This window comes from Lepidochelys kempii, chromosome 3, assembly GCF_965140285.1.
Source record: "Lepidochelys kempii isolate rLepKem1 chromosome 3, rLepKem1.hap1, whole genome shotgun sequence".
Lineage (NCBI taxonomy): Eukaryota > Metazoa > Chordata > Testudines > Cheloniidae > Lepidochelys > Lepidochelys kempii.
In genome coordinates this window covers 42,188,744-42,197,102 of record NC_136382.1, presented here as the reverse complement: position 1 = coordinate 42,197,102, position 8,359 = coordinate 42,188,744, and the positions used below count along the sequence as shown (strand labels likewise).

The following is an 8,359-nucleotide window of genomic DNA, read 5'->3' as shown; positions in this document are numbered from 1 at the left end:
GCCTGTTGGAGAGGCACTCGAGGGGTCCTTTCTAGTGTCCCATCAGGAAGCCCAGTACCGGGTACGCTATGCAAAGCCCCTGCTACACAACCCCCAGCTTGGTGTGCAGGTAGAGGAGTCCCCCATGGTGAGCCAGAGGTTGGTCCTGGCAGGAGCCACCAGAATCTGACTCCTCCTGAGTGGATTTCCTTGTGCTCAGTTGAAACATAGGACTCTCCACCCCTTACTCTCCCTGGCACATACTCCAGGAAGTGATGGCAGCTTTACTGCCTGCCTTGCAGGGTTTCCTTAAATGGGCCCTGGGGGAGGGTGCTCCCCCCTCACCCCTGACCCTCTGGACCTTGTTATCAGGTCCTTGCCCTGTGAGTTCTTCTCCCCTCCCCCGGCCCTCTTCCCTCATTTCTGAACCATGCCAAGGAAACATCTGTACACACTGGTGCACCATACTTTTCATTTCCTCACCCTCATGTCCCACCCTGACACCAAGTGGCAGAACCTTTTGCTACCTGTGGAGGGTGAGAAACCCCAGTGGGCTAGCGTATATTCCACCTTGATCCCATAACCCACTGGGGATATCAGCTGGTGGCTCCTTCCTGGAGCCATGAGCATGGGCATGTACTTGGCACAGTTCACTCCCCTCCCTCCCCCGACACCTGCCCTTTTGAAGCATCAGGGAGACCCCGGTGCACGTCAATCTGGTGTGCGCCAGTGTAGGATTCATACAAGGTTTATGCGCTTGGCAACATTCAGGGCACACCCAGAGTGTTGTGCTGGACCTGTGCACACACAGCTTCTTTCAAGGGCATCAACCTTGGAATCTCGCCCAGATGACATGAACCGTGGGAAGCCTCCCAGGACTGGGCTCAAGGCCCGAGAGCAAGGAATGCGGTAGATAGAAACTGGTAAATAAGAATGTTAAACAAAGCCAGTGTATTCCTTTTATCTGTTGGAGAATGTAATGCGCGGGGGGAGAGAAAAAATAAAGGGGAAGGTGGAAAGCTGACAGGCAGAAGCCTGTTAGCAGACCAGCCGCTTGCTTGCTAAAAGCTCTGTGCTGTCTTGTCATTGAACCGCAACAACTGGCGCCCAAACATGGGGCCCTCAGCACTCACCTCGCCCGGCAAGGGTTTCAGACGCGTCACTCATCCGCTTCGTGGATCCCGGTGAGTATTTTTCGTTGTGGTAAGTATGGGAAGCTCCCTCTCTGCTTTGCAAGTGCAACACCGCAATGAGCTACACTATTTGCTGCGTAAGGCTCAGCATGATTGCCCCACTCGAGAACTCACTCTCCTGCTACAGGAGGTGAGTGCCCAATGCCCGTGGTACCCTGAAGCCGGAACCTTTAAGCTAGCGGACTAGGAGTGGTTGGGCCAGACATTGCACAAAGAGCCTCGGGCGCCCGTGCAGGCTCTACATGCCTGGCACCTCTGCCGCGACGCGATACAGCGTGTCGCTTCGGACAGGCCCTCCCGCGCGAGGCTGGTGATCTCACCACGCCCGTCCGCTCCTGCAGCCATCCCCCCTCCTGGCGATGCAACACAGCATGTCGCCTCGGAAAGGCCCTCTCCAGCGCCAACAGAGGGGCTGCCGATCCCGCCACCCCCGTCCGCTCCTGCAGCCATCCCTCCCCCTGCTTCGCCCCCAGTGCCTCTATTACCACCGCCTCCCTGGCCTTCCCCACCAGAGCCGGTGTGTGATCACCCTCCCCCCGTGGGGCCCCATGCTCCGGGGCCCCCCGGAGGGTCGTCCGCGTCTGCTCAGCGGCTTTTGCTGGTGCAACAAATGGTCGATGCAGCGAAGACTCGCTCAGATCTTACAGCAGAGGAGCTGGCTGAGCTGGTCTCAGTTTGTCTGGTGACCTGGCAGGATGATGACCAGGGCAACCAGGTTGCAAACTGGGTCAGTTTGCCTTACTCGGTGATCAGAGAGGTAAAGAAAGCGATTTGCGAGTTCGGTCTGACCAGCACGTATGTGCGTGGTCTCATTGAAGGGCTAGGTTCTGGGTATTCCCTGGTCCCTGAGGACTGGAAGGCACTGTTGCGCATGATGCTGACACCTAGTCAGTATGTTATTTGGCTTAGTGAATTTCGGCAGATGGCGGAACGCCAAGCCCAGGTGTATAGAGAGCAAGGTATCATTTATGAGCACTTGGCAGGGGAGGGCCAATTTGCTACTGTTCAGATGCAGTCTCAACTCCCTCAGGCCGTCTTCCCCATTATTTCCACCTGTGCCCAGCATGCTTTCCGGAAGGTCCCGGATTCAGGCAAGCCTAGCAAAAGCTTTGCCAGTATCCGTCAGGGTGCATCAGAGTCCTTTATGGATTTTACCAACAGATTGCAAGAGGCTATCCTCCGACAGGTGGATAACCCTGCGGCAGCTCAGGAGATCCTGTTAAAAATGGCGGTTGAAAATGCGAACGAGGATTGCCGCCGTGCTCTCCAGGCAGCACAAACTGCTGGAGTTCTAGAGCTGTCTGATATGCTGCGGGCGTGCCAAAACATCGGAACTCAAGCACATAAAGCTGGGGTTCTGGCTGCCGCCCTGCGGAAAAGCGGGAAGGAGGGGAAGCGTTGTTACCGCTGTGGAAAGGAGGGTCACTTTCAGCGGGAGTGCCGCTCATCGTCAGCGCCCACCCGCCCCTCAAAGAAGTGCCCCAAATGTCGGAAGGGCTATCACTGGGCTAATCAGTGTCGTAGCGGGTCGGGAAACCGTACGACGGGTCTCCCCCGAACCCAGGGCCAAACAGGGGTGTTTCCCACTCAGACAACTGTTCCTCTGTCTTAAAATCCATAGATTCCATGAGGACGGCGACTACCGGAAGTGCAGGGCTTGATTTGATTATGCAGGAGGACGCTGATTTTCAGTTGCCGGGGGAGGTTTGCGCCATACCTACACAAGTGACGGCACCTCTCCCTGCCGGATTTGTGGGTCTGGTTCTCCCTCGCTCACACGCTGGGAAACAGGGTTTTTTTGTCATCCCAGGGGTCACTGACGCCAATTACACCGGCGTTATTAAGGTTCAGGTGTGGACCCATCTTCTGCAGTCGCTCCTGCATGGACGGACAATTGCGCAACTGATTTTAGTCCCCTATCAGAAGCCAGCTGCAGAGGATCGAGCCCGGGGCGGAGGCGGCTTTGGATCGACTCTGGCTCAGTCGCCATCTCACAACACGTCCTCTCCACTTGTTGCTCTAACAACGTCGGTCCGCCCCTCGAAACCTCAGTTAACACTTCTCTTAAATAATGTTCCTTTTACAGGGCTGGTGGACACTGGAGCTGACGTTATGGTGATTCGTGATCCAGAGTGGCCGGTCGGTTGGCCAACAGTTCCTTCTAAAGAGTTGTGGGGGATCGGGGGTAGCAAACCCGGGCACCAAAGTTTGTCTTGGGTCACGGTCTCTAAACAAGGAGGCCGTGCCCTTGCTACGATCCGCCCTTTTGTACTCCCTGTCCACCTCAATATTTGGGGCCGTGACTTACTTGCAAAGCTGGACACCACCCTCGATATTAATATATAATGGCCCAAAATCCTCCCTCACCCACTTTGCCATCCGCATTACCATTGGTATGGCAATCCTTAGAACCCGTATGGATTGACCAGTGGCCCCTCCCCTAGAAAAGCTGAAAGCGCTTCATTCACTTGTACAATAATAACAGCGCTTGGAGAGCTTTACTAGTCCTTGGAACTAGCTGCTGTTATTTTGGCCTTTCAATTTTTTGCTGATTGTCCCTTTAATTTGATCGTGGACACGCATTATGTTTATCAGGTAATTGATCATTTATCCCTTGCCCTTATTACCCCTCAGGTCGATGCGGACCTTCTTCGCCTGTTTTTTGTCCTTACAGTATCTCCTCACCACTCGTAATTTCCCTTATTTTGTTGCTCATATTCACAATCATACACCTCTGCCTGGGCTACTCACTGAAGGCAATGCGCGTGCTGATCGCGCGTTACGTGGTCAGGTAAATTCCCTTTTTTCTGACCCCATCAAAAGCCATTTCTTTTTTAATCAGTCTGCCTCTGTTTTGGCCGGACAGTTTTACATTCCTGCTGATCATGCACGTTCTATTGTTTGTTCCTGCCCCACTGTGCTGCTGCTGCCCCTACCTTTTCTTATGCCGTTAACCCCAGAGGTACCGCAGCGAATCAGCTGTGGCAAATGGATGTCGCTCACATGCCACAATTCCGCCCCTATTCGTTTTTACATGTTTCCATTGATACCTATTTGGGATTCCTCTGGGTGACCCCACAGCGTGGGGAAGCCACTCCCAAAGTTATTCACCATTCGCTAGCCTGTTTTGCTGTTATTGGTCGCCCGAGCCAGATAAAAACGGATAATGCCCCAGCCTATTGCTCCACAGCCCTCTCCACCTTTTGTGGCCAATGGGACGTCCATTTCAAACACGGGATCCCTTATAATTCCACAGGCCAAGCTGTTGAATGTGCAAATCGCACGCTAAAAACCTTGCTCGACAAACAATTAAAACAAGGGGAGCTGCGTCTCCGAACCTTAGGAGACATTCAGCAACAAATGCATATCCTTTTGTTTACTTTAAATAATTTAACGCTGAACACAGCTCAGCAGACCCCCACGGATCGGCATTTTCATAAGTCCGAGGTACTGGAAAGACCGCGTGTCTATTACCGTCAGCTGCCCGATCTGCAATGGTTGGGCCCAGTACCTTTAATCACTTGGGGTCGGGGATATACTGCTGTCTCTCCCCCTGCAGGACCGTTGTGGGTTCCGGCCCGATGTGTGCGACCGGCACTGAAACAGCATGGTGTGGCACCAGGGGCTGTCGAACCCCATACCGGAGTTTCAGCTGACCTTGGAGGAGAATGCGGTGCCTCCCGGGTCGACAACGGCGGGATGGAAACGGAGGAGGCGTAGCGTCCCAAGCCAGCCCGTGACTTGGGGAGCAGTAAAAGCATTGGTCGCCACGTCTCAACGAAGACTGACAGCAAACCAACAGCCAGAGACTCCTGAGACTTTGCTTGTGGCAATTCTCGCCCAAATTACTGCTAATTCTGTACTGATTGTATGCCTTTTGTGCCTGTTATTTCCTGCAGGGGTTGGCTCGGGAGCGCTTCCTCCGTTACGAGCCCGAATGACATATAACCTATGGGAAAGATTGGCTTCAACAGCAAATGTTACCCACTTTTGTTTATCTCATTTTGTAGCAGCTGAAGAATTGTTGTTAGGTACGTGCCTTATTCCAGTATGTCATCACCCTGAGGAAATTGGGAATGAGATGATGCTCGCTGCTTACGCGAACCTCTCTTCCCAGTACTCTAGCATGGCTAATTGGGGCCCGGCCAATTACACTTTACCTTCTTAAGCTTATTTTTTGCTGTTGCTGTGTGCAATGTATTTCCTTTTTGTTAAGGCTTTGTCGAGAACCGCCCTGGCAGGCTCCACGAGTTATGACCTCGTCTGTCCGGGAGTTAATTGGCTTGCAAAAGCAAATTGATGGATACCATGAGATGGCCAAGCACAAATAAACAAAAAAAGGAGGGGATGTAGGATTCATACAAGGTTTATGCGCTTGGCAACATTCAGGGCACACCCGGAGTGTTGTGCTGGACCTGTGCACACACAGCTTCTTTCAAGGGCATCAACCTGGGAATCTTGCCCAGATGACATGAACCGTGGGAAGTCTCCCAGGACTGGGCTCAAGGCCCGAGAGCAAGGAATGTGGTAGATAGAAACTGGTAAATAAGAATGTTAAACAAAGCCAATGTATTCCTTTTATCTGTTGGAGAATGTAATGTGCGGGGGGAGAGAAAGAATAAAGGGGAAGGTGGAAAGCTGACAGGCAGAAGCCTGTTAGCAGACCAGCCGCTTGCTTGCTAAAAGCTCTGTGCTGTCTTGTCATTGAACTGCCACACGCCAGTTTGCAGCATCCTTGCTGGCTCCTCCAGAACCTTCTCCTTAGCTTCTGACAGCACCTTCCCCTGCACATCCTTATGAACGCACACCCTGTCTATGTCCCATGAAATCTCGAGACCTCTTTGTCAACCTCCTCCTGGAGCTGGCCAAAGTGACCATCTATAAAACCAGGAGGAGGACACTGAACTGTGGGGCCTATTGGTTCATGCATCTGGGCAGAGTTACTTTGGGCTGCATCAGCTGGCTCCCTAGACACCTTTGAGGAGCAGTGAACAGTGTCTGGGGTTCTCTGTTTGGTGTCGTTATCTGGTTCCCTGGTTATGGCCCTATGACTTCACTCCTGTCTCTGTTTTCTTATCAGTTGTCCCCCAAAATCATTTGAGCCCCAGGTTTAGTCACTCTGCCCCTTAGGCTGTGGGAGGGACCTTCAGATGTGGGCCGGCTTGCACCCTCGCACTCCCAGAACTCAATAGTTGTTCATCCCCTTCACTCTGTCACACAGCTATGAAGGGAGGTGAAAGAAGCATCACTCATAGTTATCTTTCTCTCATGGGTTCTCCTGAACCACATTATTTTAATATGTATTGGCTTCCCTTCAAACTCTGCAGAAGGGAGCAGAGGGGTAAAAGAACCAAATTCCCAGGTTTAGTGAGCTGTGGGGAACTATATATAAGGTCCAGAAGTTGGGATCCCAATGTGCATATATGGATCATGCCTCCTGAATCCCTTTGCCACCTCCCTCTGTCCTTCTCTGACTCCTCTTTTCGGGGTTGTTATAGCCATGTTGATCCCAGGATATTAGAAAGACAAGGTCGGTGAAAAGAAGAGTGTTTGAAAGAAGAGTGAATAGTGAATCAGTTCACTAGAAGAGATTAAACATAAATTATATTTAAAGTTAGGACTCCACATATGGCTCTAGGGTAAACATAGATTAAGTTAGTACTGTAGTAACTGAAGTTAATAAAGCTCAAATAAAATGGCACTTAAAATATTGTAGGAAATCTTTTAAGGAGAAGGATGGAAAATGCTGAACTCCTCTAAGTCTCAGAATTTAGGAGATTTGGGCCTCCTATAAGAATGGTTTATCAGGGGTACTGTAATATTTACTGCCTCTTCCTAATGGAAATTTCAGGCAGATGTTGAGCAAGAGGAAGAAAAAAAAACATGAGAAAATTCACCTCAAATTTTATTATAAATGAGAAAAAGCAAATGTTACCTACAATTATGACTATTAATATAAAAATTGATCTTGCTTTAAAAAATGGAAATGCCGTTAATTATAAAAACATGCTATTGAATTTAATAGGAATTAAACCAATTAGCTACTACAGAAATATAAAAAGGTTCTATCAAACTAACTCTAAAAACCTATTCAATTTAATAGAGCATATTGTCCTTTCTGTAGTTTAAAAAAATCTAAAGGAAAGGATATAATTTTCTTTAAAAACCCTACTGGAAAGTCATCATTTTCTATTATGTTTTGCCACGAGGGATATTATTTTTCTTGCTTTATTGGATGAAGTTATGTCTAAAAAGGGCTTAAATCATACCAACCATAAATTTGATATTTTTTCTTGATTTAAAGACAGATGGCACAAGTCAAGAGAAAATAGCCCTAAATTAAGTTCCACTTTACTGGAAGATTCAATGACAACTGTTTTATCTTTCCTTATATTGCTGAGGCTAGATTTGTTTTGGAAATAATAGGTTAAAGATGTTGGTTTATAAACAGAACAGGCAGACTAGTAACCTCATGGCTCCAACAGCAAACAGTACTTCCTGTCAGGGAAATAGATTCTTTATAACTCTCTGGAAGCTGTTCGATTTCAAGTCCAACTTTTAACCTTTTTGGAAATTTTAGAAAGGAATTTAATATAGGCTAGACATATTTTGGCTATGGATGCTGCTAACGCTGTGCCTGTTGCTTATTATACTAATTTTATTTGTCTCATTCTTACCTTGTATTCTCCAAATTTATGTATGTATCCATCCACCTGTTGTTTTTCATCATATGTGCAGATAAGATCTTTGGAACAGGCTCTAAGTTTGTTTTTAAGTGTGTATTGCTCCTAGCACATTTGGGACCCCAGTTGTCTGAATGGGCCATTTGCACAATATCTCAGTATAAATATCTAATATTAACTATAATGAATAGTGATTAATCCAGATTTCTCTTTCCTGTTAAAATAACTTTGAAAACTCTCCTGCAAACACTATACAGAGTTAACATTTTGAGAACAATGTGTAATGTGATTTTGACAAACTGAATTGCTGTAATTTACAAGACAAAACAAGACGATAATGAACAGAGCTTTGGTCAAGACCTTTTGTTTGTTGTTTGCATCCCTGCTTGAATAATAATGTGCTAAAAGTTCTGCACTAAGAGGTCACCTTCCATCACCCTCAAAATGAAGAATAATGGCTGGACTGGGAAAAATAATTGTACTGCTTTTATAATGGTCAAAATC

The 8,359-nt window shown here is 48.5% G+C and overlaps 1 long non-coding RNA gene across 1 annotated transcript; it reads left to right on the top strand.

Annotated features, from left to right (window-relative positions):
- Positions 1 to 718: 718 nt before the first annotated feature.
- On the top strand, positions 719 to 7,881 carry LOC140908645 (uncharacterized). The gene is made up of 2 exons (XR_013635540.1): positions 719 to 1,163; positions 3,259 to 7,881. It is a non-coding gene; the product is annotated as an uncharacterized LOC140908645 (long non-coding RNA).
- The last annotated feature ends 478 nt before the right edge of the window (positions 7,882 to 8,359 follow it).